The sequence below is a fragment of the Amia ocellicauda genome, chromosome 2 (genome assembly GCF_036373705.1).
Source record: "Amia ocellicauda isolate fAmiCal2 chromosome 2, fAmiCal2.hap1, whole genome shotgun sequence".
Lineage (NCBI taxonomy): Eukaryota > Metazoa > Chordata > Actinopteri > Amiiformes > Amiidae > Amia > Amia ocellicauda.
Window position 1 is genome coordinate 55,423,940 of NC_089851.1, and position 27,576 is coordinate 55,451,515.

The 27,576-nt window shown below is 46.3% G+C and overlaps 12 non-coding genes across 12 annotated transcripts; 4 read left to right on the top strand and 8 right to left on the bottom strand.

Annotated features, from left to right (window-relative positions):
* The first annotated feature begins 1,334 nt into the window (after positions 1-1,334).
* On the top strand, positions 1,335-1,408 carry trnan-guu (transfer RNA asparagine (anticodon GUU)). Its single transcript has one exon. It is a non-coding gene; the product is annotated as a tRNA-Asn (tRNA).
* Positions 1,409-1,572: 164 nt separating this feature from the next.
* Positions 1,573-1,646, bottom strand: trnat-ugu (transfer RNA threonine (anticodon UGU)). Its single transcript has one exon. It is a non-coding gene; the product is annotated as a tRNA-Thr (tRNA).
* A 374-nt stretch (positions 1,647-2,020) lies between these two features.
* Positions 2,021-2,094, bottom strand: trnat-agu (transfer RNA threonine (anticodon AGU)). Its single transcript has one exon. It is a non-coding gene; the product is annotated as a tRNA-Thr (tRNA).
* Positions 2,095-4,502: 2,408 nt separating this feature from the next.
* trnan-guu (transfer RNA asparagine (anticodon GUU)) lies at positions 4,503-4,576 on the top strand. The gene has a single exon. It is a non-coding gene; the product is annotated as a tRNA-Asn (tRNA).
* A 164-nt stretch (positions 4,577-4,740) lies between these two features.
* trnat-ugu (transfer RNA threonine (anticodon UGU)) lies at positions 4,741-4,814 on the bottom strand. The gene has a single exon. It is a non-coding gene; the product is annotated as a tRNA-Thr (tRNA).
* A 374-nt stretch (positions 4,815-5,188) lies between these two features.
* trnat-agu (transfer RNA threonine (anticodon AGU)) lies at positions 5,189-5,262 on the bottom strand. The gene has a single exon. It is a non-coding gene; the product is annotated as a tRNA-Thr (tRNA).
* Positions 5,263-7,670: 2,408 nt separating this feature from the next.
* On the top strand, positions 7,671-7,744 carry trnan-guu (transfer RNA asparagine (anticodon GUU)). Its single transcript has one exon. It is a non-coding gene; the product is annotated as a tRNA-Asn (tRNA).
* A 164-nt stretch (positions 7,745-7,908) lies between these two features.
* trnat-ugu (transfer RNA threonine (anticodon UGU)) lies at positions 7,909-7,982 on the bottom strand. Its single transcript has one exon. It is a non-coding gene; the product is annotated as a tRNA-Thr (tRNA).
* A 374-nt stretch (positions 7,983-8,356) lies between these two features.
* Positions 8,357-8,430, bottom strand: trnat-agu (transfer RNA threonine (anticodon AGU)). Its single transcript has one exon. It is a non-coding gene; the product is annotated as a tRNA-Thr (tRNA).
* A 961-nt stretch (positions 8,431-9,391) lies between these two features.
* Positions 9,392-9,465, top strand: trnan-guu (transfer RNA asparagine (anticodon GUU)). Its single transcript has one exon. It is a non-coding gene; the product is annotated as a tRNA-Asn (tRNA).
* Positions 9,466-9,629: 164 nt separating this feature from the next.
* trnat-ugu (transfer RNA threonine (anticodon UGU)) lies at positions 9,630-9,703 on the bottom strand. The gene has a single exon. It is a non-coding gene; the product is annotated as a tRNA-Thr (tRNA).
* Positions 9,704-10,107: 404 nt separating this feature from the next.
* Positions 10,108-10,181, bottom strand: trnat-agu (transfer RNA threonine (anticodon AGU)). Its single transcript has one exon. It is a non-coding gene; the product is annotated as a tRNA-Thr (tRNA).
* Positions 10,182-27,576: the final 17,395 nt, after the last annotated feature.

A 27,576-nucleotide genomic window follows, 5' to 3' on the forward strand; every position in this document is an offset into this window, starting at 1 on the left:
ATCTATCTATCTATGACTCTTGATATCTAACTCTCTTGCTTGCTATCGCTCCCCCAATGGTCAGTAGCATAGTAGCATAACAGCAGATCACGGACCACTGTCAATCAGATGCTTGCCTTGCCGTCCATCCATCCATCTATCTATCTATCTAGCTAGCTATCTATCTATGACTCTCGATATCTAACTCTCTTGCTTGCTATCGCTCCCCCAGTGGTCACGTATGTTGCATTCAATGACAAAGAAAATCGTGTGCTGGAAATGATTTCTGGCAACTGTGAAGGAACTGCACGACTGCAGCAACCACAACACCTCTGTCTGTCTCTGTGTCGCAATCGGTCAGCGTGTTTGGCTATTAACCGAAAGGATGGTGGTTTGAATCCACACAAGGACGGCCCACTTTTCCCCCCGCCCCTTGTTATTGTTTCTACTTCTGGCGGTCAGCTTGCCAGATTGCGGCTACAGTAACCTTAAGCTGCTTGCTGCAGACGGCCATCTTGCAAAAATGTATTGAGCGTTTAAAAACTTCCTTTCCATTGCCTATGCCAACGTAAACCAAAGCACTGCTGGGAGTCGAACCCAGGGTTTCCTGTTAACAAGACAGGCGCGTTGACCAACTAAGCCACGGCGCCAAATCTGCCACTGTTGCTGCTGATAGTAGCATAACAGCAGATCACGGACCACTGTCAATCAGATGCTTGCCTTGCCGTCCATCCATCCATCTATCTATCTATCTATCTATCTATGACTCTCGATATCTAACTCTCTTGCTTGCTATCTCTCCCTCAATGGTCAGTAGCATAGTAGCATAACAGCAGATCACGGACCACTGTCAATCAGATGCTTGCCTTGCCGTCCATCCATCCATCTATCTATCTATCTTTCGATGACTCTTGATATCTAACTCTCTTGCTTGCTATCGCTCCCCCAATGGTCAGTAACATAGTAGCATAACAGCAGATCACGGACCACTGTCAATCAGATGCTTGCCTTGCCGTCCATCCATCCATCTATCTATCTATCTATGACTCTTGATATCTAACTCTCTTGCTTGCTATCGCTCCCCCAATGGTCAGTAGCATTGTAGCATAACAGCAGATCACGGACCACTGTCAATCAGATGCTTGCCTTGCCGTTCATCCATCCATCCATCTATCTATCTATCTATCTATCTATCTATCTATCTATGACTCTCGATATCTAACTCTCTTGCTTGCTATCGCTCCCCCAATGGTCACGTATGTTGCATTCAACGACAAAGAAAATCGTGTGCTGGAAATGATTTTTGGCAACTGTGAAGGAACTGCACGACTGCAGCAACCACAACACCTCTGTCTGTCTCTGTGGCGCAATCGGTCAGCGCGTTTGGCTGTTAACCAAAAGGATGGTGGTTCGAATCCACCCAGGGACGGCCCACTTTTCCCCCCGGCCCTTGTTATTGTTTCTACTTCTGGCGGACAGCTTGCCAGACTGTGGCTACAGTAACCTTAAGCTGCTTGCTGTGGACGGCCATCTTGCAAAAATGTATTGAGCGTTTAGAAACTTCCTTTCCATTGCCTAGGCCAACATAAACCAAGGCACTGCTGGGAGTCGAACCCAGGGTTTCCTGTTTACAAGACAGGCGCTTTGACCAACTAAGCCACGGTGCCAGGACTCTCCCGTTCCCCAGTGCCTACACTCAGGCGTAAGGCAAAAAACAAAACCAAACAAAACAAAACAAAACAAAACAAAACAAAATCTGGATGCAGGCTGCAACAAAGGAAGCACACAGAGGTGAAAACGTATGGTTGACGGGAGCAACAAGCTCCCTGTTGCGACTGTCCAGGGGCGGCAATGGGAATTGGACGTTGGCCGTAGCGCGTGTCCTTTGGGTTCTGGTTCTTCTTTACAAACCGGCGTCTGTCCAGTTGGCTTTCCGGTTCATTACGTCCTCTGATGGCTTTACGATAAGCCTATCTTGCTAAAACTGATGGTCGACAAAGCGGAAGCACAAGCTTCGCAAGGAGCACAGAAAGCCCGCCTAAGGCACCGCTGGGATTTGAACCCAGGACCTCCTGTTTACTAGACAGGCGCTTTAACCAACTAAGCCACGGCGCCAAATCTGCCGCTGCTGCTGCTGATAGTAGAATAACAGCAGATCACGGACCGCTGTCAATCAGGTTCTTGCCTTGCCGTCCATCCATCCATCCATCTATCTATGACTCTCAATATCTAACTCTCTTGCTTGCTATCGCTCCCCCAATGGTCAGTAGCATAGTAGCATAACAGCAGATCACGGACCACTGTCAATCAGATGCTTGCCTTGCCGTCCATCCATCCATCCATCTATCTATCTATCTATGACTCTTGACATCTAACTCTCTTGCTTGCTATCGCTCCCCCAATGGTCAGTAGCAAAGTAGCATAACAGCAGATCACGGACCACTGTCAATCAGATGCTTGCCTTGCCGTCCATCCATCCACCCATCCATCTACCTATCTATGACTCATGATATCTAACTCTCTTGCTTGCTATCGCTCCCCCAATGGTCAGTAGCATAGTAGCATAACAGCAGATCACGGACCACTGTCAATCAGATGCTTGCCTTGCCGTCCATCCATCCATCCATCTATCTATCTATCTATCTATGACTCTTGATATCTAACTCTCTTGCTTGCTATCGCTCCCCCAATGGTCAGTAGCATAGTAGCATAACAGCAGATCATGGACCACTGTCAATCAGATGCTTGCCTTGCCGTCCATCCATCCATCCATCTATCTATCTATGTATCTATGTCTCTTGATATCTAACTCTCTTGCTTGCTATCGCTCCCCCAATGGTCAGTAGCATAGTAGCATAACAGCAGATCACGGACCACTGTCAATCAGATGCTTGCCTTGCCGTCCATCCATCCATCTATCTATCTATCTATCTATGACTCTTGATATCTAACTCTCTTGCTTGCTATCGCTCCCCCAATGGTCAGTAGCATTGTAGCATAACAGCAGATCACGGACCACTGTCAATCAGATGCTTGCCTTGCCGTCCATCCATCCATCCATCTATCTATCTATCTATCAATGACTCTCGATATCTAACTCTCTTGCTTGCTATCGCTCCCCCAATGGTCAGTAGCATAGTAGCATAACAGCAGATCACGGACCACTGTCAATCACATGCTTGCCTTGCCGTCCATCCATCTATCTATCTATCTATCTATGACTCTTGATATCTAACTCTCTTGCTTGCTATCGCTCCCCCAATGGTCAGTAGCATAGTAGCATAACAGCAGATCACGGACCACTGTCAATCAGATGCTTGCCTTGCCGTCCATCCATCCATCTATCTATCTATCTAGCTAGCTATCTATCTATGACTCTCGATATCTAACTCTCTTGCTTGCTATCGCTCCCCCAGTGGTCACGTATGTTGCATTCAACGACAAAGAAAATCGTGTGCTGGAAATGATTTCTGGCAACTGTGAAGGAACTGCACGACTGCAGCAACCACAACACCTCTGTCTGTCTCTGTGTCGCAATCGGTCAGCGTGTTTGGCTATTAACCGAAAGGATGGTGGTTTGAATCCACACAAGGACGGCCCACTTTTCCCCCCGCCCCTTGTTATTGTTTCTACTTCTGGCGGTCAGCTTGCCAGATTGCGGCTACAGTAACCTTAAGCTGCTTGCTGCAGACGGCCATCTTGCAAAAATGTATTGAGCGTTTAAAAACTTCCTTTCCATTGCCTATGCCAACGTAAACCAAAGCACTGCTGGGAGTCGAACCCAGGGTTTCCTGTTAACAAGACAGGCGCGTTGACCAACTAAGCCACGGCGCCAAATCTGCCACTGTTGCTGCTGATAGTAGCATAACAGCAGATCACGGACCACTGTCAATCAGATGCTTGCCTTGCCGTCCATCCATCCATCTATCTATCTATCTATCTATCTATGACTCTCGATATCTAACTCTCTTGCTTGCTATCTCTCCCTCAATGGTCAGTAGCATAGTAGCATAACAGCAGATCACGGACCACTGTCAATCAGATGCTTGCCTTGCCGTCCATCCATCCATCTATCTATCTATCTTTCGATGACTCTTGATATCTAACTCTCTTGCTTGCTATCGCTCCCCCAATGGTCAGTAACATAGTAGCATAACAGCAGATCACGGACCACTGTCAATCAGATGCTTGCCTTGCCGTCCATCCATCCATCTATCTATCTATCTATGACTCTTGATATCTAACTCTCTTGCTTGCTATCGCTCCCCCAATGGTCAGTAGCATTGTAGCATAACAGCAGATCACGGACCACTGTCAATCAGATGCTTGCCTTGCCGTTCATCCATCCATCCATCTATCTATCTATCTATCTATGACTCTCGATATCTAACTCTCTTGCTTGCTATCGCTCCCCCAATGGTCACGTATGTTGCATTCAACGACAAAGAAAATCGTGTGCTGGAAATGATTTTTGGCAACTGTGAAGGAACTGCACGACTGCAGCAACCACAACACCTCTGTCTGTCTCTGTGGCGCAATCGGTCAGCGCGTTTGGCTGTTAACCAAAAGGATGGTGGTTCGAATCCACCCAGGGACGGCCCACTTTTCCCCCCGCCCCTTGTTATTGTTTCTACTTCTGGCGGACAGCTTGCCAGACTGTGGCTACAGTAACCTTAAGCTGCTTGCTGTGGACGGCCATCTTGCAAAAATGTATTGAGCGTTTAGAAACTTCCTTTCCATTGCCTAGGCCAACATAAACCAAGGCACTGCTGGGAGTCGAACCCAGGGTTTCCTGTTTACAAGACAGGCGCTTTGACCAACTAAGCCACGGTGCCAGGACTCTCCCGTTCCCCAGTGCCTACACTCAGGCGTAAGGCAAAAAACAAAACCAAACAAAACAAAACAAAACAAAACAAAACAAAATCTGGATGCAGGCTGCAACAAAGGAAGCACACAGAGGTGAAAACGTATGGTTGACGGGAGCAACAAGCTCCCTGTTGCGACTGTCCAGGGGCGGCAATGGGAATTGGACGTTGGCCGTAGCGCGTGTCCTTTGGGTTCTGGTTCTTCTTTACAAACCGGCGTCTGTCCAGTTGGCTTTCCGGTTCATTACGTCCTCTGATGGCTTTACGATAAGCCTATCTTGCTAAAACTGATGGTCGACAAAGCGGAAGCACAAGCTTCGCAAGGAGCACAGAAAGCCCGCCTAAGGCACCGCTGGGATTTGAACCCAGGACCTCCTGTTTACTAGACAGGCGCTTTAACCAACTAAGCCACGGCGCCAAATCTGCCGCTGCTGCTGCTGATAGTAGAATAACAGCAGATCACGGACCGCTGTCAATCAGGTTCTTGCCTTGCCGTCCATCCATCCATCCATCTATCTATGACTCTCAATATCTAACTCTCTTGCTTGCTATCGCTCCCCCAATGGTCAGTAGCATAGTAGCATAACAGCAGATCACGGACCACTGTCAATCAGATGCTTGCCTTGCCGTCCATCCATCCATCCATCTATCTATCTATCTATGACTCTTGACATCTAACTCTCTTGCTTGCTATCGCTCCCCCAATGGTCAGTAGCAAAGTAGCATAACAGCAGATCACGGACCACTGTCAATCAGATGCTTGCCTTGCCGTCCATCCATCCACCCATCCATCTACCTATCTATGACTCATGATATCTAACTCTCTTGCTTGCTATCGCTCCCCCAATGGTCAGTAGCATAGTAGCATAACAGCAGATCACGGACCACTGTCAATCAGATGCTTGCCTTGCCGTCCATCCATCCATCCATCTATCTATCTATCTATCTATGACTCTTGATATCTAACTCTCTTGCTTGCTATCGCTCCCCCAATGGTCAGTAGCATAGTAGCATAACAGCAGATCATGGACCACTGTCAATCAGATGCTTGCCTTGCCGTCCATCCATCCATCCATCTATCTATCTATGTATCTATGTCTCTTGATATCTAACTCTCTTGCTTGCTATCGCTCCCCCAATGGTCAGTAGCATAGTAGCATAACAGCAGATCACGGACCACTGTCAATCAGATGCTTGCCTTGCCGTCCATCCATCCATCTATCTATCTATCTATCTATGACTCTTGATATCTAACTCTCTTGCTTGCTATCGCTCCCCCAATGGTCAGTAGCATTGTAGCATAACAGCAGATCACGGACCACTGTCAATCAGATGCTTGCCTTGCCGTCCATCCATCCATCCATCTATCTATCTATCTATCAATGACTCTCGATATCTAACTCTCTTGCTTGCTATCGCTCCCCCAATGGTCAGTAGCATAGTAGCATAACAGCAGATCACGGACCACTGTCAATCACATGCTTGCCTTGCCGTCCATCCATCTATCTATCTATCTATCTATGACTCTTGATATCTAACTCTCTTGCTTGCTATCGCTCCCCCAATGGTCAGTAGCATAGTAGCATAACAGCAGATCACGGACCACTGTCAATCAGATGCTTGCCTTGCCGTCCATCCATCCATCTATCTATCTATCTAGCTAGCTATCTATCTATGACTCTCGATATCTAACTCTCTTGCTTGCTATCGCTCCCCCAGTGGTCACGTATGTTGCATTCAACGACAAAGAAAATCGTGTGCTGGAAATGATTTCTGGCAACTGTGAAGGAACTGCACGACTGCAGCAACCACAACACCTCTGTCTGTCTCTGTGTCGCAATCGGTCAGCGTGTTTGGCTATTAACCGAAAGGATGGTGGTTTGAATCCACACAAGGACGGCCCACTTTTCCCCCCGCCCCTTGTTATTGTTTCTACTTCTGGCGGTCAGCTTGCCAGATTGCGGCTACAGTAACCTTAAGCTGCTTGCTGCAGACGGCCATCTTGCAAAAATGTATTGAGCGTTTAAAAACTTCCTTTCCATTGCCTATGCCAACGTAAACCAAAGCACTGCTGGGAGTCGAACCCAGGGTTTCCTGTTAACAAGACAGGCGCGTTGACCAACTAAGCCACGGCGCCAAATCTGCCACTGTTGCTGCTGATAGTAGCATAACAGCAGATCACGGACCACTGTCAATCAGATGCTTGCCTTGCCGTCCATCCATCCATCTATCTATCTATCTATCTATCTATGACTCTCGATATCTAACTCTCTTGCTTGCTATCTCTCCCTCAATGGTCAGTAGCATAGTAGCATAACAGCAGATCACGGACCACTGTCAATCAGATGCTTGCCTTGCCGTCCATCCATCCATCTATCTATCTATCTTTCGATGACTCTTGATATCTAACTCTCTTGCTTGCTATCGCTCCCCCAATGGTCAGTAACATAGTAGCATAACAGCAGATCACGGACCACTGTCAATCAGATGCTTGCCTTGCCGTCCATCCATCCATCTATCTATCTATCTATGACTCTTGATATCTAACTCTCTTGCTTGCTATCGCTCCCCCAATGGTCAGTAGCATTGTAGCATAACAGCAGATCACGGACCACTGTCAATCAGATGCTTGCCTTGCCGTTCATCCATCCATCCATCTATCTATCTATCTATCTATGACTCTCGATATCTAACTCTCTTGCTTGCTATCGCTCCCCCAATGGTCACGTATGTTGCATTCAACGACAAAGAAAATCGTGTGCTGGAAATGATTTTTGGCAACTGTGAAGGAACTGCACGACTGCAGCAACCACAACACCTCTGTCTGTCTCTGTGGCGCAATCGGTCAGCGCGTTTGGCTGTTAACCAAAAGGATGGTGGTTCGAATCCACCCAGGGACGGCCCACTTTTCCCCCCGCCCCTTGTTATTGTTTCTACTTCTGGCGGACAGCTTGCCAGACTGTGGCTACAGTAACCTTAAGCTGCTTGCTGTGGACGGCCATCTTGCAAAAATGTATTGAGCGTTTAGAAACTTCCTTTCCATTGCCTAGGCCAACATAAACCAAGGCACTGCTGGGAGTCGAACCCAGGGTTTCCTGTTTACAAGACAGGCGCTTTGACCAACTAAGCCACGGTGCCAGGACTCTCCCGTTCCCCAGTGCCTACACTCAGGCGTAAGGCAAAAAACAAAACCAAACAAAACAAAACAAAACAAAACAAAACAAAATCTGGATGCAGGCTGCAACAAAGGAAGCACACAGAGGTGAAAACGTATGGTTGACGGGAGCAACAAGCTCCCTGTTGCGACTGTCCAGGGGCGGCAATGGGAATTGGACGTTGGCCGTAGCGCGTGTCCTTTGGGTTCTGGTTCTTCTTTACAAACCGGCGTCTGTCCAGTTGGCTTTCCGGTTCATTACGTCCTCTGATGGCTTTACGATAAGCCTATCTTGCTAAAACTGATGGTCGACAAAGCGGAAGCACAAGCTTCGCAAGGAGCACAGAAAGCCCGCCTAAGGCACCGCTGGGATTTGAACCCAGGACCTCCTGTTTACTAGACAGGCGCTTTAACCAACTAAGCCACGGCGCCAAATCTGCCGCTGCTGCTGCTGATAGTAGAATAACAGCAGATCACGGACCACTGTCAATCAGGTTCTTGCCTTGCCGTCCATCCATCCATCCATCTATCTATGACTCTCAATATCTAACTCTCTTGCTTGCTATCGCTCCCCCAATGGTCAGTAGCATAGTAGCATAACAGCAGATCACGGACCACTGTCAATCAGATGCTTGCCTTGCCGTCCATCCATCCATCTATCTATCTATCTATCTATGACTCTTGACATCTAACTCTCTTGCTTGCTATCGCTCCCCCAATGGTCAGTAGCAAAGTAGCATAACAGCAGATCACGGACCACTGTCAATCAGATGCTTGCCTTGCCGTCCATCCATCCACCCATCCATCTACCTATCTATGACTCATGATATCTAACTCTCTTGCTTGCTATCGCTCCCCCAATGGTCAGTAGCATAGTAGCATAACAGCAGATCACGGACCACTGTCAATCAGATGCTTGCCTTGCCGTCCATCCATCCATCCATCTATCTATCTATCTATGACTCTTGATATCTAACTCTCTTGCTTGCTATCGCTCCCCCAATGGTCAGTAGCATAGTAGCATAACAGCAGATCACGGACCACTGTCAATCAGATGCTTGCCTTGCCGTCCATCCATCCATCTATCTATCTATCTATCTATGACTCTTGATATCTAACTCTCTTGCTTGCTATCGCTCCCCCAATGGTCAGTAGCATTGTAGCATAACAGCAGATCACGGACCAATGTCAATCAGATGCTTGCCTTGCCGTCCATCCATCCATCTATCTATCTATCTATCTATGACTCTCGATATCTAACTCTCTTGCTTGCTATCGCTCCCCCAATGGTCACGTATGTTGCATTCAACGACAAAGAAAATCGTGTGCTGGAAATGATTTTTGGCAACTGTGAAGGAACTGCACGACTGCAGCAACCACAACACCTCTGTCTGTCTCTGTGGCGCAATCGGTCAGCGCGTTTGGCTGTTAACCAAAAGGATGGTAGTTCGAATCCACCCAGGGACGGCCCACTTTTCCCCCCGCCCCTTGTTATTGTTTCTACTTCTGGCGGACAGCTTGCCAGACTGTGGCTACAGTAACCTTAAGCTGCTTGCTGTGGACGGCCATCTTGCAAAAATGTATTGAGCGTTTAGAAACTTCCTTTCCATTGCCTAGGCCAACATAAACCAAGGCACTGCTGGGAGTCGAACCCAGGGTTTCCTGTTTACAAGACAGGCGCTTTGACCAACTAAGCCACGGTGCCAGGACTCTCCCATTCCCCAGTGCCTACACTCAGGCGTAAGGCAAAAAACAAAACCAAACAAAACCAAACAAAACAAAACAAAACAAAACAAAACAAAACAAAACAAAACAAAACAAAATCTGGATGCAGGCTGCAACAAAGGAAGCACACAGAGGTGAAAACGTAAGGTTGACGGGAGCAACAAGCTCCCTGTTGCGACTGTCCAGGGGCGGCAATGGGAATTGGACGTTGGCCGTAGCGCTTGTCCTTTGGGTTCTGGTTCTTCTTTACAAACCGGCGTCTGTCCAGTTGGCTTTCCGGTTCATTACGTCCTCTGATGGCTTTACGATAAGCCTATCTTGCTAAAACTGATGGTCGACAAAGCGGAAGCACAAGCTTCGCAAGGAGCACAGAAAGCCCGCCTAAGGCACCGCTGGGATTTGAACCCAGGACCTCCTGTTTACTAGACAGGCGCTTTAACCAACTAAGCCACGGCGCCAAATCTGCCGCTGCTGCTGCTGATAGTAGAATAACAGCAGATCACGGACCGCTGTCAATCAGGTTCTTGCCTTGCCGTCCATCCATCCATCCATCTATCTATGACTCTCAATATCTAACTCTCTTGCTTGCTATCGCTCCCCCAATGGTCAGTAGCATAGTAGCATAACAGCAGATCACGGACCACTGTCAATCAGATGCTTGCCTTGCCGTCCATCCATCCATCCATCTATCTATCTATCTATGACTCTTGACATCTAACTCTCTTGCTTGCTATCGCTCCCCCAATGGTCAGTAGCAAAGTAGCATAACAGCAGATCACGGACCACTGTCAATCAGATGCTTGCCTTGCCGTCCATCCATCCACCCATCCATCTACCTATCTATGACTCTTGATATCTAACTCTCTTGCTTGCTATCGCTCCCCCAATGGTCAGTAGCATAGTAGCATAACAGCAGATCACGGACCACTGTCAATCAGATGCTTGCCTTGCCGTCCATCCATCCATCCATCTATCTATCTATCTATGACTCTTGATATCTAACTCTCTTGCTTGATATCGCTCCCCCAATGGTCAGTAGCATAGTAGCATAACAGCAGATCACGGACCACTGTCAATCAGATGCTTGCCTTGCCGTCCATCCATCCATCTATCTATCTATCTATCTATGACTCTTGATATCTAACTCTCTTGCTTGCTATCGCTCCCCCAATGGTCAGTAGCATTGTAGCATAACAGCAGATCACGGACCACTGTCAATCAGATGCTTGCCTTGCCGTCCATCCATTCATCCATCCATCTATCTATCTATCTATGACTCTTGACATCTAACTCTCTTGCTTGCTATCGCTCCCCCAATGGTCAGTAGCATAGTAGCATAACAGCAGATCACGGACCACTGTCAATCAGATGCTTGCCTTGCCGTCCATCCATCCATCCATCTATCTATCAATCTATCAATGACTCTCGATATCTAACTCTCTTACTTGCTATCGCTCCCCCAATGGTCAGTAGCATAGTAGCATAACAGCAGATCACGGACCACTGTCAATCAGATGCTTGCCTTGCCGTCCATCCATCCATCCATCTATCTATCAATCTATCAATGACTCTCAATATCTAACTCTCTTACTTGCTATCGCTCCCCCAATGGTCAGTAGCATAGTAGCATAACAGCAGATCACGGACCACTGTCAATCAGATGCTTGCCTTGCCGTCCATCCATCCATCCATCTATCTATCTATCTATCAATGACTCTCGATATCTAACTCTCTTACTTGCTATCGCTCCCCCAATGGTCAGTAGCATAGTAGCATAACAGCAGATCACGGACCACTGTCAATCAGATGCTTGCCTTGCCGTCCATCCATCCATCTATCTATCTATCTATCTATGACTCTTGATATCTAACTCTCTTGCTTGCTATCGCTCCCCCAATGGTCAGTAGCATAGTAGCATAACAGCAGATCACGGACCAGTGTCACTCAGATGCTTGCCTTGCCTTCCATCCATCCATCCATCTATCTATCTATCTATCAATGACTCTCGATATCTAACTCTCTTGCTTGCTATCGCTCCCCCAATGGTCAGTAGCATAGTAGCATAACAGCAGATCACGGACCACTGTCAATCAGATGCTTGCCTTGCCGTCCATCCATCCATCCATCTATCTATCTATCTATGACTCTTGACATCTAACTCTCTTGCTTGCTATCGCTCCCCCAATGGTCAGTAGCAAAGTAGCATAACAGCAGATCACGGACCACTGTCAATCAGATGCTTGCCTTGCCGTCCATCCATCCACCCATCCATCTACCTATCTATGACTCTTGATATCTAACTCTCTTGCTTGCTATCGCTCCCCCAATGGTCAGTAGCATAGTAGCATAACAGCAGATCACGGACCACTGTCAATCAGATGCTTGCCTTGCCGTCCATCCATCCATCCATCTATCTATCTATCTATGACTCTTGATATCTAACTCTCTTGCTTGATATCGCTCCCCCAATGGTCAGTAGCATAGTAGCATAACAGCAGATCTCGGACCACTGTCAATCAGATGCTTGCCTTGCCGTCCATCCATCCATCTATCTATCTATCTATCTATGACTCTTGATATCTAACTCTCTTGCTTGCTATTGCTCCCCCAATGGTCAGTAGCATTGTAGCATAACAGCAGATCACGGACCAATGTCAATCAGATGCTTGCCTTGCCGTCCATCCATCCATCTATCTATCTATCTATCTATGACTCTCGATATCTAACTCTCTTGCTTGCTATCGCTCCCCCAATGGTCAGTAGCATAGTAGCATAACAGCAGATCACGGACCACTGTCAATCAGATGCTTGCCTTGCCGTCCATCCATCCATCCATCTATCTATCAATCTATCAATGACTCTCGATATCTAACTCTCTTACTTGCTATCGCTCCCCCAATGGTCAGTAGCATAGTAGCATAACAGCAGATCACGGACCACTGTCAATCAGATGCTTGCCTTGCCGTCCATCCATCCATCCATCTATCTATCTATCTATCAATGACTCTCGATATCTAACTCTCTTACTTGCTATCGCTCCCCCAATGGTCAGTAGCATAGTAGCATAACAGCAGATCACGGACCACTGTCAATCAGATGCTTGCCTTGCCGTCCATCCATCCATCTATCTATCTATCTATCTATCTATGACTCTTGATATCTAACTCTCTTGCTTGCTATCGCTCCCCCAATGGTCAGTAGCATAGTAGCATAACAGCAGATCACGGACCACTGTCACTCAGATGCATGCCTTGCCGTCCATCCATCCATCCATCTATCTATCTATCTATCAATGACTCTCGATATCTAACTCTCTTGCTTGCTATCGCTCCCCCAATGGTCAGTAGCATAGTAGCATAACAGCAGATCACGGACCACTGTCAATCAGATGCTTGCCTTGCCGTCCATCCATCCATCTATCCATCTACCTATCTATGACTCTTGATATCTAACTCTCTTGCTTGCTATCGCTCCCCCAATGGTCAGTAGCATAGTAGCATAACAGCAGATCACGGACCACTGTCAATCAGATGCTTGCCTTGCCGTCCATCCATCCATCCATCTATCTATCTATCTATGACTCTTGATATCTAACTCTCTTGCTTGATATCGCTCCCCCAATGGTCAGTAGCATAGTAGCATAACAGCAGATCACGGACCACTGTCAATCAGATGCTTGCCTTGCCGTCCATCCATCCACCCATCCATCTACCTATCTATGACTCTTGATATCTAACTCTCTTGCTTGCTATCGCTCCCCCAATGGTCAGTAGCATAGTAGCATAACAGCAGATCACGGACCACTGTCAATCAGATGCTTGCCTTGCCGTCCATCCATCCATCCATCTATCTATCTATCTATGACTCTTGATATCTAACTCTCTTGCTTGATATCGCTCCCCCAATGGTCAGTAGCATAGTAGCATAACAGCAGATCTCGGACCACTGTCAATCAGATGCTTGCCTTGCCGTCCATCCATCCATCTATCTATCTATCTATCTATGACTCTTGATATCTAACTCTCTTGCTTGCTATTGCTCCCCCAATGGTCAGTAGCATTGTAGCATAACAGCAGATCACGGACCAATGTCAATCAGATGCTTGCCTTGCCGTCCATCCATCCATCTATCTATCTATCTATCTATGACTCTCGATATCTAACTCTCTTGCTTGCTATCGCTCCCCCAATGGTCAGTAGCATAGTAGCATAACAGCAGATCACGGACCTCTGTCAATCAGATGCTTGCCTTGCCGTCCATCCATCCATCCATCTATCTATCAATCTATCAATGACTCTCGATATCTAACTCTCTTACTTGCTATCGCTCCCCCAATGGTCAGTAGCATAGTAGCATAACAGCAGATCACGGACCACTGTCAATCAGATGCTTGCCTTGCCGTCCATCCATCCATCCATCTATCTATCTATCTATCAATGACTCTCGATATCTAACTCTCTTACTTGCTATCGCTCCCCCAATGGTCAGTAGCATAGTAGCATAACAGCAGGTCACGGACCACTGTACATCAGATGCTTGCCTTGCCGTCCATCCATCCATCTATCTATCTATCTATCTATCTATCTATCTATCTATCTATCTATCTATCTATCTATCTATCTATGACTCTTGATATCTAACTCTCTTGCTTGCTATCGCTCCCCCAATGGTCAGTAGCATAGTAGCATAACAGCAGATCACGGACCACTGTCACTCAGATGCTTGCCTTGCCGTCCATCCATCCATCCATCTATCTATCTATCTATCAATGACTCTCGATATCTAACTCTCTTGCTTGCTATCGCTCCCCCAATGGTCAGTAGCATAGTAGCATAACAGCAGATCACGGACCACTGTCAATCAGATGCTTGCCTTGCCGTCCATCCATCCATCTATCCATCTACCTATATATGACTCTTGATATCTAACTCTCTTGCTTGCTATCGCTCCCCCAATGGTCAGTAGCATAGTAGCATAACAGCAGATCACGGACCACTGTCAATCAGATGCTTGCCTTGCCGTCCATCCATCCATCCATCTATCTATCTATCTATGACTCTTGATATCTAACTCTCTTGCTTGATATCGCTCCCCCAATGGTCAGTAGCATAGTAGCATAACAGCAGATCACGGACCACTGTCAATCAGATGCTTGCCTTGCCGTCCATCCATCCATCTATCTATCTATCTATCTATGACTCTTGATATCTAACTCTCTTGCTTGCTATTGCTCCCCCAATGGTCAGTAGCATTGTAGCATAACAGCAGATTTCGGACCAATGTCAATCAGATGCTTGCCTTGCCGTCCATCCATCCATCTATCTATCTATATATCTATGACTCTCGATATCTAACTCTCTTGCTTGCTATCGCTCCCCCAATGGTCAGTAGCATAGTAGCATAACAGCAGATCACGGACCACTGTCAATCAGATGCTTGCCTTGCCGTCCATCCATCCATCCATCTATCTATCAATCTATCAATGACTCTCGATATCTAACTCTCTTACTTGCTATCGCTCCCCCAATGGTCAGTAGCATAGTAGCATAACAGCAGATCACGGACCACTGTCAATCAGATGCTTGCCTTGCCGTCCATCCATCCATCCATCTATCTATCTATCTATCAATGACTCTCGATATCTAACTCTCTTACTTGCTATCGCTCCCCCAATGGTCAGTAGCATAGTAGCATAACAGCAGATCACGGACCACTGTCAATCAGATGCTTGCCTTGCCGTCCATCCATCCATCAATCTATCTATCTATCTATCAATGACTCTCGATATCTAACTCTCTTACTTGCTATCGCTCCCCCAATGGTCAGTAGCATAGTAGCATAACAGCAGATCACGGACCACTGTCAATCAGATGCTTGCCTTGCCGTCCATCCATCCATCTATCCATCTACCTATCTATGACTCTTGATATCTAACTCTCTTGCTTGCTATCGCTACCCCAATGGTCAGTAGCATAGTAGCATAACAGCAGATCACGGACCACTGTCAATCAGATGCTTGCCTTGCCGTCCATCCATCCATCCATCTATCTATCTATCTATGACTCTTGATATCTAACTCTCTTGCTTGATATCGCTCCCCCAATGGTCAGTAGCATAGTAGCATAACAGCAGATCACGGACCACTGTCAATCAGATGCTTGCCTTGCCGTCCATCCATCCACCCATCCATCTACCTATCTATGACTCTTGATATCTAACTCTCTTGCTTGCTATCGCTCCCCCAATGGTCAGTAGCATAGTAGCATAACAGCAGATCACGGACCACTGTCAATCAGATGCTTGCCTTGCCGTCCATCCATCCATCCATCTATCTATCTATCTATGACTCTTGATATCTAACTCTCTTGCTTGATATCGCTCCCCCAATGGTCAGTAGCATAGTAGCATAACAGCAGATCTCTGACCACTGTCAATCAGATGCTTGCCTTGCCGTCCATCCATCCATCTATCTATCTATCTATCTATGACTCTTGATATCTAACTCTCTTGCTTGCTATTGCTCCCCCAATGGTCAGTAGCATTGTAGCATAACAGCAGATCACGGACCAATGTCAATCAGATGCTTGCCTTGCCGTCCATCCATCCATCTATCTATCTATCTATCTATGTCTCTCGATATCTAACTCTCTTGCTTGCTATCGCTCCCCCAATGGTCAGTAGCATAGTAGCATAACAGCAGATCACGGACCACTGTCAATCAGATGCTTGCCTTGCCGTCCATCCATCCATCCATCTATCTATCAATCTATCAATGACTCTCGATATCTAACTCTCTTACTTGCTATCGCTCCCCCAATGGTCAGTAGCATAGTAGCATAACAGCAGATCACGGACCACTGTCAATCAGATGCTTGCCTTGCCGTCCATCCATCCATCCATCTATCTATCTATCTATCAATGACTCTCGATATCTAACTCTCTTACTTGCTATCGCTCCCCCAATGGTCAGTAGCATAGTAGCATAACAGCAGATCACGGACCACTGTCAATCAGATGCTTGCCTTGCCGTCCATCCATCCATCAATCTATCTATCTATCTATCAATGACTCTCGATATCTAACTCTCTTACTTGCTATCGCTCCCCCAATGGTCAGTAGCATAGTAGCATAACAGCAGATCACGGACCACTGTCAATCAGATGCTTGCCTTGCCGTCCATCCATCCATCTATCCATCTACCTATCTATGACTCTTGATATCTAACTCTCTTGCTTGCTATCGCTACCCCAATGGTCAGTAGCATAGTAGCATAACAGCAGATCACGGACCACTGTCAATCAGATGCTTGCCTTGCCGTCCATCCATCCATCCATCTATCTATCTATCTATGACTCTTGATATCTAACTCTCTTGCTTGATATCGCTCCCCCAATGGTCAGTAGCATAGTAGCATAACAGCAGATCACGGACCACTGTCAATCAGATGCTTGCCTTGCCGTCCATCCATCCACCCATCCATCTACCTATCTATGACTCTTGATATCTAACTCTCTTGCTTGCTATCGCTCCCCCAATGGTCAGTAGCATAGTAGCATAACAGCAGATCACGGACCACTGTCAATCAGATGCTTGCCTTGCCGTCCATCCATCCATCCATCTATCTATCTATCTATGACTCTTGATATCTAACTCTCTTGCTTGATATCGCTCCCCCAATGGTCAGTAGCATAGTAGCATAACAGCAGATCTCGGACCACTGTCAATCAGATGCTTGCCTTGCCGTCCATCCATCCATCTATCTATCTATCTATCTATGACTCTTGATATCTAACTCTCTTGCTTGATATTGCTCCCCCAATGGTCAGTAGCATTGTAGCATAACAGCAGATCACGGACCAATGTCAATCAGATGCTTGCCTTGCCGTCCATCCATCCATCTATCTATCTATCTATCTATGTCTCTCGATATCTAACTCTCTTGCTTGCTATCGCTCCCCCAATGGTCAGTAGCATAGTAGCATAACAGCAGATCACGGACCACTGTCAATCAGATGCTTGCCTTGCCGTCCATCCATCCATCCATCTATCTATCAATCTATCAATGACTCTCGATATCTAACTCTCTTACTTGCTATCGCTCCCCCAATGGTCAGTAGCATAGTAGCATAACAGCAGATCACGGACCACTGTCAATCAGATGCTTGCCTTGCCGTCCATCCATCCATCCATCTATCTATCTATCTATCAATGACTCTCGATATCTAACTCTCTTACTTGCTATCGCTCCCCCAATGGTCAGTAGCATAGTAGCATAACAGCAGATCACGGACCACTGTCAATCAGATGCTTGCCTTGCCGTCCATCCATCCATCTATCTATCTATCAATCTATCTATGACTCTTGATATCTAACTCTCTTGCTTGCTATCGCTCCCCCAATGGTCAGTAGCATAGTAGCATAACAGCAGATCACGGACCACTGTCACTCAGATGCTTGCCTTGCCGTCCATCCATCCATCCATCTATCTATCTATCTATCAATGACTCTCGATATCTAACTCTCTTGCTTGCTATCGCTCCCCCAATGGTCAGTAGCATAGTAGCATAACAGCAGATCACGGACCACTGTCAATCAGATGCTTGCCTTGCCGTCCATCCATCCATCTATCCATCTACCTATCTATGACTCTTGATATCTAACTCTCTTGCTTGCTATCGCTCCCCCAATGGTCAGTAGCATAGTAGCATAACAGCAGATCACGGACCACTGTCAATCAGATGCTTGCCTTGCCGTCCATCCATCCATCCATCTATCTATCTATCTATGACTCTTGATATCTAACTCTCTTGCTTGATATCGCTCCCCCAATGGTCAGTAGCATAGTAGCATAACAGCAGATCTCGGACCACTGTCAATCAGATGCTTGCCTTGCCGTCCATCCATCCACCCATCCATCTACCTATCTATGACTCTTGATATCTAACTCTCTTGCTTGCTATTGCTCCCCCAATGGTCAGTAGCATTGTAGCATAACAGCAGATCACGGACCAATGTCAATCAGATGCTTGCCTTGCCGTCCATCCATCCATCTATCTATCTATCTATGACTCTCGATATCTAACTCTCTTGCTTGCTATCGCTCCCCCAATGGTCAGTAGCATAGTAGCATAACAGCAGATCACGGACCACTGTCAATCAGATGCTTGCCTTGCCGTCCATCCATCCATCTATCTATCTATCTATCTATGACTCTTGATATCTAACTCTCTTGCTTGCTATCGCTCCCCCAATGGTCAGTAGCATAGTAGCATAACAGCAGATCACGGACCACTGTCACTCAGATGCTTGCCTTGCCTTCCATCCATCCATCCATCTATCTATCTATCTATCAATGACTCTCGATATCTAACTCTCTTGCTTGCTATCGCTCCCCCAATGGTCAGTAGCATAGTAGCATAACAGCAGATCACGGACCACTGTCAATCAGATGCTTGCCTTGCCGTCCATCCATCCATCCATCTATCTATCTATCTATGACTCTTGACATCTAACTCTCTTGCTTGCTATCGCTCCCCCAATGGTCAGTAGCAAAGTAGCATAACAGCAGATCACGGACCACTGTCAATCAGATGCTTGCCTTGCCGTCCATCCATCCACCCATCCATCTACCTATCTTTGACTCTTGATATCTAACTCTCTTGCTTGCTATCGCTCCCCCAATGGTCAGTAGCATAGTAGCATAACAGCAGATCACGGACCACTGTCAATCAGATGCTTGCCTTGCCGTCCATCCATCCATCCATCTATCTATCTATCTATGACTCTTGATATCTAACTCTCTTGCTTGATATCGCTCCCCCAATGGTCAGTAGCATAGTAGCATAACAGCAGATCTCGGACCACTGTCAATCAGATGCTTGCCTTGCCGTCCATCCATCCATCTATCTATCTATCTATCTATGACTCTTGATATCTAACTCTCTTGCTTGCTATTGCTCCCCCAATGGTCAGTAGCATTGTAGCATAACAGCAGATCACGGACCAATGTCAATCAGATGCTTGCCTTGCCGTCCATCCATCCATCTATCTATCTATCTATCTATGACTCTCGATATCTAACTCTCTTGCTTGCTATCGCTCCCCCAATGGTCAGTAGCATAGTAGCATAACAGCAGATCACAGACCACTGTCAATCAGATGCTTGCCTTGCCGTCCATCCATCCATCCATCTATCTATCAATCTATCAATGACTCTCGATATCTAACTCTCTTACTTGCTATCGCTCCCCCAATGGTCAGTAGCATAGTAGCATAACAGCAGATCACGGACCACTGTCAATCAGATGCTTGCCTTGCCGTCCATCCATCCATCCATCTATCTATCTATCTATCTATGACTCTTGATATCTAACTCTCTTGCTTGCTATCGCTCCCCCAATGGTCAGTAGCATAGTAGCATAACAGCAGATCACGGACCACTGTCACTCAGATGCTTGCCTTGCCGTCCATCCATCCATCCATCTATCTATCTATCTATCAATGACTCTCGATATCTAACTCTCTTGCTTGCTATCGCTCCCCCAATGGTCAGTAGCATAGTAGCATAACAGCAGATCACGGACCACTGTCAATCAGATGCTTGCCTTGCCGTCCATCCATCCATCTATCCATCTACCTATCTATGACTCTTGATATCTAACTCTCTTGCTTGCTATCGCTCCCCCAATGGTCAGTAGCATAGTAGCATAACAGCAGATCACGGACCACTGTCAATCAGATGCTTGCCTTGCCGTCCATCCATCCATCCATCTATCTATCTATCTATGACTCTTGATATCTAACTCTCTTGCTTGCTATCGCTCCCCCAATGGTCAGTAGCATAGTAGCATAACAGCAGATCACGGACCAATGTCAATCAGATGCTTGCCTTGCCGTCCATCCATCCATCTATCTATCTATCTATCTATGACTCTCGATATCTAACTCTCTTGCTTGCTATCGCTCCCCCAATGGTCAGTAGCATAGTAGCATAACAGCAGATCACGGACCACTGTCAATCAGATGCTTGCCTTGCCGTCCATCCATCCATCCATCTATCTATCAATCTATCAATGACTCTCGATATCTAACTCTCTTACTTGCTATCGCTCCCCCAATGGTCAGTAGCATAGTAGCATAACAGCAGATCACGGACCACTGTCAATCAGATGCTTGCCTTGCCGTCCATCCATCCATCCATCTATCTATCTATCTATCAATGACTCTCGATATCTAACTCTCTTACTTGCTATCGCTCCCCCAATGGTCAGTAGCATAGTAGCATAACAGCAGATCACGGACCACTGTCAATCAGATGCTTGCCTTGCCGTCCATCCATCCATCTATCTATCTATCTATCTATCTATGACTCTTGATATCTAACTCTCTTGCTTGCTATCGCTCCCCCAATGGTCAGTAGCATAGTAGCATAACAGCAGATCACGGACCACTGTCACTCAGATGCTTGCCTTGCCGTCCATCCATCCATCCATCTATCTATCTATCTATCAATGACTCTCGATATCTAACTCTCTTGCTTGCTATCGCTCCCCCAATGGTCAGTAGCATAGTAGCATAACAGCAGATCACGGACCACTGTCAATCAGATGCTTGCCTTGCCGTCCATCCATCCATCTATCTATCTATCTATCTATCTATGACTCTTGATATCTAACTCTCTTGCTTGCTATCGCTCCCCCAATGGTCAGTAGCAAAGTAGCATAACAGCAGATCACGGACCACTGTCAATCAGATGCTTGCCTTGCCGTCCATCCATCCACCCATCCATCTACCTATCTATGACTCTTGATATCTAACTCTCTTGCTTGCTATCGCTCCCCCAATGGTCAGTAGCATAGTAGCATAACAGCAGATCACGGACCACTGTCAATCAGATGCTTGCCTTGCCGTCCATCCATCCATCCATCTATCTATCTATCTATGACTCTTGATATCTAACTCTCTTGCTTGATATCGCTCCCCCAATGGTCAGTAGCATAGTAGCATAACAGCAGATCTCGGACCACTGTCAATCAGATGCTTGCCTTGCCGTCCATCCATCCATCTATCTATCTATCTATCTATGACTCTTGATATCTAACTCTCTTGCTTGCTATTGCTCCCCCAATGGTCAGTAGCATTGTAGCATAACAGCAGATCACGGACCAATGTCAATCAGATGCTTGCCTTGCCGTCCATCCATCCATCTATCTATCTATCTATCTATGACTCTCGATATCTAACTCTCTTGCTTGCTATCGCTCCCCCAATGGTCAGTAGCATAGTAGCATAACAGCAGATCACGGACCACTGTCAATCAGATGCTTGCCTTGCCGTCCATCCATCCATCCATCTATCTATCAATCTATCAATGACTCTCGATATCTAACTCTCTTACTTGCTATCGCTCCCCCAATGGTCAGTAGCATAGTAGCATAACAGCAGATCACGGACCACTGTCAATCAGATGCTTGCCTTGCCGTCCATCCATCCATCCATCTATCTATCTATCTATCAATGACTCTCGATATCTAACTCTCTTACTTGCTATCGCTCCCCCAATGGTCAGTAGCATAGTAGCATAACAGCAGATCACGGACCACTGTCAATCAGATGCTTGCCTTGCCGTCCATCCATCCATCTATCTATCTATCTATCTATCTATGACTCTTGATATCTAACTCTCTTGCTTGCTATCGCTCCCCCAATGGTCAGTAGCATAGTAGCATAACAGCAGATCACGGACCACTGTCACTCAGATGCTTGCCTTGCCGTCCATCCATCCATCCATCTATCTATCTATCTATCAATGACTCTCGATATCTAACTCTCTTGCTTGCTATCGCTCCCCCAATGGTCAGTAGCATAGTAGCATAACAGCAGATCACGGACCACTGTCAATCAGATGCTTGCCTTGCCGTCCATCCATCCATCTATCCATCTACCTATCTATGACTCTTGATATCTAACTCTCTTGCTTGCTATCGCTCCCCCAATGGTCAGTAGCATAGTAGCATAACAGCAGATCACGGACCACTGTCAATCAGATGCTTGCCTTGCCGTCCATCCATCCATCCATCTATCTATCTATCTATGACTCTTGATATCTAACTCTCTTGCTTGATATCGCTCCCCCAATGGTCAGTAGCATAGTAGCATAACAGCAGATCACGGACCACTGTCAATCAGATGCTTGCCTTGCCGTCCATCCATCCATCTATCTATCTATCTATCTATGACTCTTGATATCTAACTCTCTTGCTTGCTATTGCTCCCCCAATGGTCAGTAGCATTGTAGCATAACAGCAGATCACGGACCAATGTCAATCAGATGCTTGCCTTGCCGTCCATCCATCCATCTATCTATCTATCTATCTATGACTCTTGATATCTAACTCTCTTGCTTGCTATCGCTCCCCCAATGGTCAGTAGCATAGTAGCATAACAGCAGATCACGGACCACTGTCAATCAGATGCTTGCCTTGCCGTCCATCCATCCATCTATCTATCTATCTATCTATGACTCTTGATATCTAACTCTCTTGCTTGCTATCGCTCCCCCAATGGTCAGTAGCATAGTAGCATAACAGCAGATCACGGACCACTGTCAATCAGATGCTTGCCTTGCCGTCCATCCATCCATCCATCTATCTATCAATCTATCAATGACTCTCGATATCTAACTCTCTTACTTGCTATCGCTCCCCCAATGGTCAGTAGCATAGTAGCATAACAGCAGATCACGGACCACTGTCAATCAGATGCTTGCCTTGCCGTCCATCCATCCATCTATCCATCTACCTATCTATGACTCTTGATATCTAACTCTCTTGCTTGCTATCGCTCCCCCAATGGTCAGTAGCATAGTAGCATAACAGCAGATCACGGACCACTGTCAATCAGATGCTTGCCTTGCCGTCCATCCATCCATCCATCTATCTATCTATCTATGACTCTTGATATCTAACTCTCTTGCTTGATATCGCTCCCCCAATGGTCAGTAGCATAGTAGCATAACAGCAGATCACGGACCACTGTCAATCAGATGCTTGCCTTGCCGTCCATCCATCCACCCATCCATCTACCTATCTATGACTCTTGATATCTAACTCTCTTGCTTGCTATCGCTCCCCCAATGGTCAGTAGCATAGTAGCATAACAGCAGATCACGGACCACTGTCAGTCAGATGCTTGCCTTGCCGTCCATCCATCCATCCATCTATCTATCTATCTATGACTCTTGATATCTAACTCTCTTGCTTGATATCGCTCCCCCAATGGTCAGTAGCATAGTAGCATAACAGCAGATCTCGGACCACTGTCAATCAGATGCTTGCCTTGCCGTCCATCCATCCATCTATCTATCTATCTATCTATGACTCTTGATATCTAACTCTCTTGCTTGCTATTGCTCCCCCAATGGTCAGTAGCATTGTAGCATAACAGCAGATCACGGACCAATGTCAATCAGATGCTTGCCTTGCCGTCCATCCATCCATCTATCTATCTATCTATCTATGACTCTCGATATCTAACTCTCTTGCTTGCTATCGCTCCCCCAATGGTCAGTAGCATAGTAGCATAACAGCAGATCACGGACCACTGTCAATCAGATGCTTGCCTTGCCGTCCATCCATCCATCCATCTATCTATCAATCTATCAATGACTCTCGATATCTAACTCTCTTACTTGCTATCGCTCCCCCAATGGTCAGTAGCATAGTAGCATAACAGCAGATCACGGACCACTGTCAATCAGATGCTTGCCTTGCCGTCCATCCATCCATCTATCTATCTATCTATCTATCTATGACTCTTGATATCTAACTCTCTTGCTTGCTATCGCTCCCCCAATGGTCAGTAGCATAGTAGCATAACAGCAGATCACGGACCACTGTCACTCAGATGCTTGCCTTGCCGTCCATCCATCCATCCATCTATCTATCTATCTATCAATGACTCTCGATATCTAACTCTCTTGCTTGCTATCGCTCCCCCAATGGTCAGTAGCATAGTAGCATAACAGCAGATCACGGACCACTGTCAATCAGATGCTTGCCTTGCCGTCCATCCATCCATCTATCTATCTATCTATCTATCTATGACTCTTGATATCTAACTCTCTTGCTTGCTATCGCTCCCCCAATGGTCAGTAGCAAAGTAGCATAACAGCAGATCACGGACCACTGTCAATCAGATGCTTGCCTTGCCGTCCATCCATCCACCCATCCATCTACCTATCTATGACTCTTGATATCTAACTCTCTTGCTTGCTATCGCTCCCCCAATGGTCAGTAGCATAGTAGCATAACAGCAGATCACGGACCACTGTCAATCAGATGCTTGCCTTGCCGTCCATCCATCCATCCATCTATCTATCTATCTATGACTCTTGATATCTAACTCTCTTGCTTGATATCGCTCCCCCAATGGTCAGTAGCATAGTAGCATAACAGCAGATCTCGGACCACTGTCAATCAGATGCTTGCCTTGCCGTCCATCCATCCATCTATCTATCTATCTATCTATGACTCTTGATATCTAACTCTCTTGCTTGCTATTGCTCCCCCAATGGTCAGTAGCATTGTAGCATAACAGCAGATCACGGACCAATGTCAATCAGATGCTTGCCTTGCCGTCCATCCATCCATCTATCTATCTATCTATCTATGACTCTCGATATCTAACTCTCTTGCTTGCTATCGCTCCCCCAATGGTCAGTAGCATAGTAGCATAACAGCAGATCACGGACCACTGTCAATCAGATGCTTGCCTTGCCGTCCATCCATCCATCCATCTATCTATCAATCTATCAATGACTCTCGATATCTAACTCTCTTACTTGCTATCGCTCCCCCAATGGTCAGTAGCATAGTAGCATAACAGCAGATCACGGACCACTGTCAATCAGATGCTTGCCTTGCCGTCCATCCATCCATCCATCTATCTATCTATCTATCAATGACTCTCGATATCTAACTCTCTTACTTGCTATCGCTCCCCCAATGGTCAGTAGCATAGTAGCATAACAGCAGATCACGGACCACTGTCAATCAGATGCTTGCCTTGCCGTCCATCCATCCATCTATCTATCTATCTATCTATCTATGACTCTTGATATCTAACTCTCTTGCTTGCTATCGCTCCCCCAATGGTCAGTAGCATAGTAGCATAACAGCAGATCACGGACCACTGTCACTCAGATGCTTGCCTTGCCGTCCATCCATCCATCCATCTATCTATCTATCTATCAATGACTCTCGATATCTAACTCTCTTGCTTGCTATCGCTCCCCCAATGGTCAGTAGCATAGTAGCATAACAGCAGATCACGGACCACTGTCAATCAGATGCTTGCCTTGCCGTCCATCCATCCATCTATCCATCTACCTATCTATGACTCTTGATATCTAACTCTCTTGCTTGCTATCGCTCCCCCAATGGTCAGTAGCATAGTAGCGTAACAGCAGATCACGGACCACTGTCAATCAGATGCTTGCCTTGCCGTCCATCCATCCATCCATCTATCTATCTATCTATGACTCTTGATATCTAACTCTCTTGCTTGATATCGCTCCCCCAATGGTCAGTAGCATAGTAGCATAACAGCAGATCACGGACCACTGTCAATCAGATGCTTGCCTTGCCGTCCATCCATCCATCTATCTATCTATCTATCTATGACTCTTGATATCTAACTCTCTTGCTTGCTATTGCTCCCCCAATGGTCAGTAGCATTGTAGCATAACAGCAGATCACGGACCAATGTCAATCAGATGCTTGCCTTGCCGTCCATCCATCCATCTATCTATCTATCTATCTATGACTCTTGATATCTAACTCTCTTGCTTGCTATCGCTCCCCCAATGGTCAGTAGCATAGTAGCATAACAGCAGATCACGGACCACTGTCAATCAGATGCTTGCCTTGCCGTCCATCCATCCATCCATCTATCTATCAATCTATCAATGACTCTCGATATCTAACTCTCTTACTTGCTATCGCTCCCCCAATGGTCAGTAGCATAGTAGCATAACAGCAGATCACGGACCACTGTCAATCAGATGCTTGCCTTGCCGTCCATCCATCCATCCATCTATCTATCTATCTATCAATGACTCTCGATATCTAACTCTCTTACTTGCTATCGCTCCCCCAATGGTCAGTAGCATAGTAGCATAACAGCAGATCACGGACCACTGTCAATCAGATGCTTGCCTTGCCGTCCATCCATCCATCTATCCATCTACCTATCTATGACTCTTGATATCTAACTCTCTTGCTTGCTATCGCTCCCCCAATGGTCAGTAGCATAGTAGCATAACAGCAGATCACGGACCACTGTCAATCAGATGCTTGCCTTGCCGTCCATCCATCCATCCATCTATCTATCTATCTATGACTCTTGATATCTAACTCTCTTGCTTGATATCGCTCCCCCAATGGTCAGTAGCATAGTAGCATAACAGCAGATCACGGACCACTGTCAATCAGATGCTTGCCTTGCCGTCCATCCATCCATCTATCTATCTATCTATCTATGACTCTTGATATCTAACTCTCTTGCTTGCTATTGCTCCCCCAATGGTCAGTAGCATTGTAGCATAACAGCAGATCACGGACCAATGTCAATCAGATGCTTGCCTTGCCGTCCATCCATCCATCTATCTATCTATCTATCTATGACTCTTGATATCTAACTCTCTTGCTTGCTATCGCTCCCCCAATGGTCAGTAGCATAGTAGCATAACAGCAGATCACGGACCACTGTCAATCAGATGCTTGCCTTGCCGTCCATCCATCCATCCATCTATCTATCAATCTATCAATGACTCTCGATATCTAACTCTCTTAC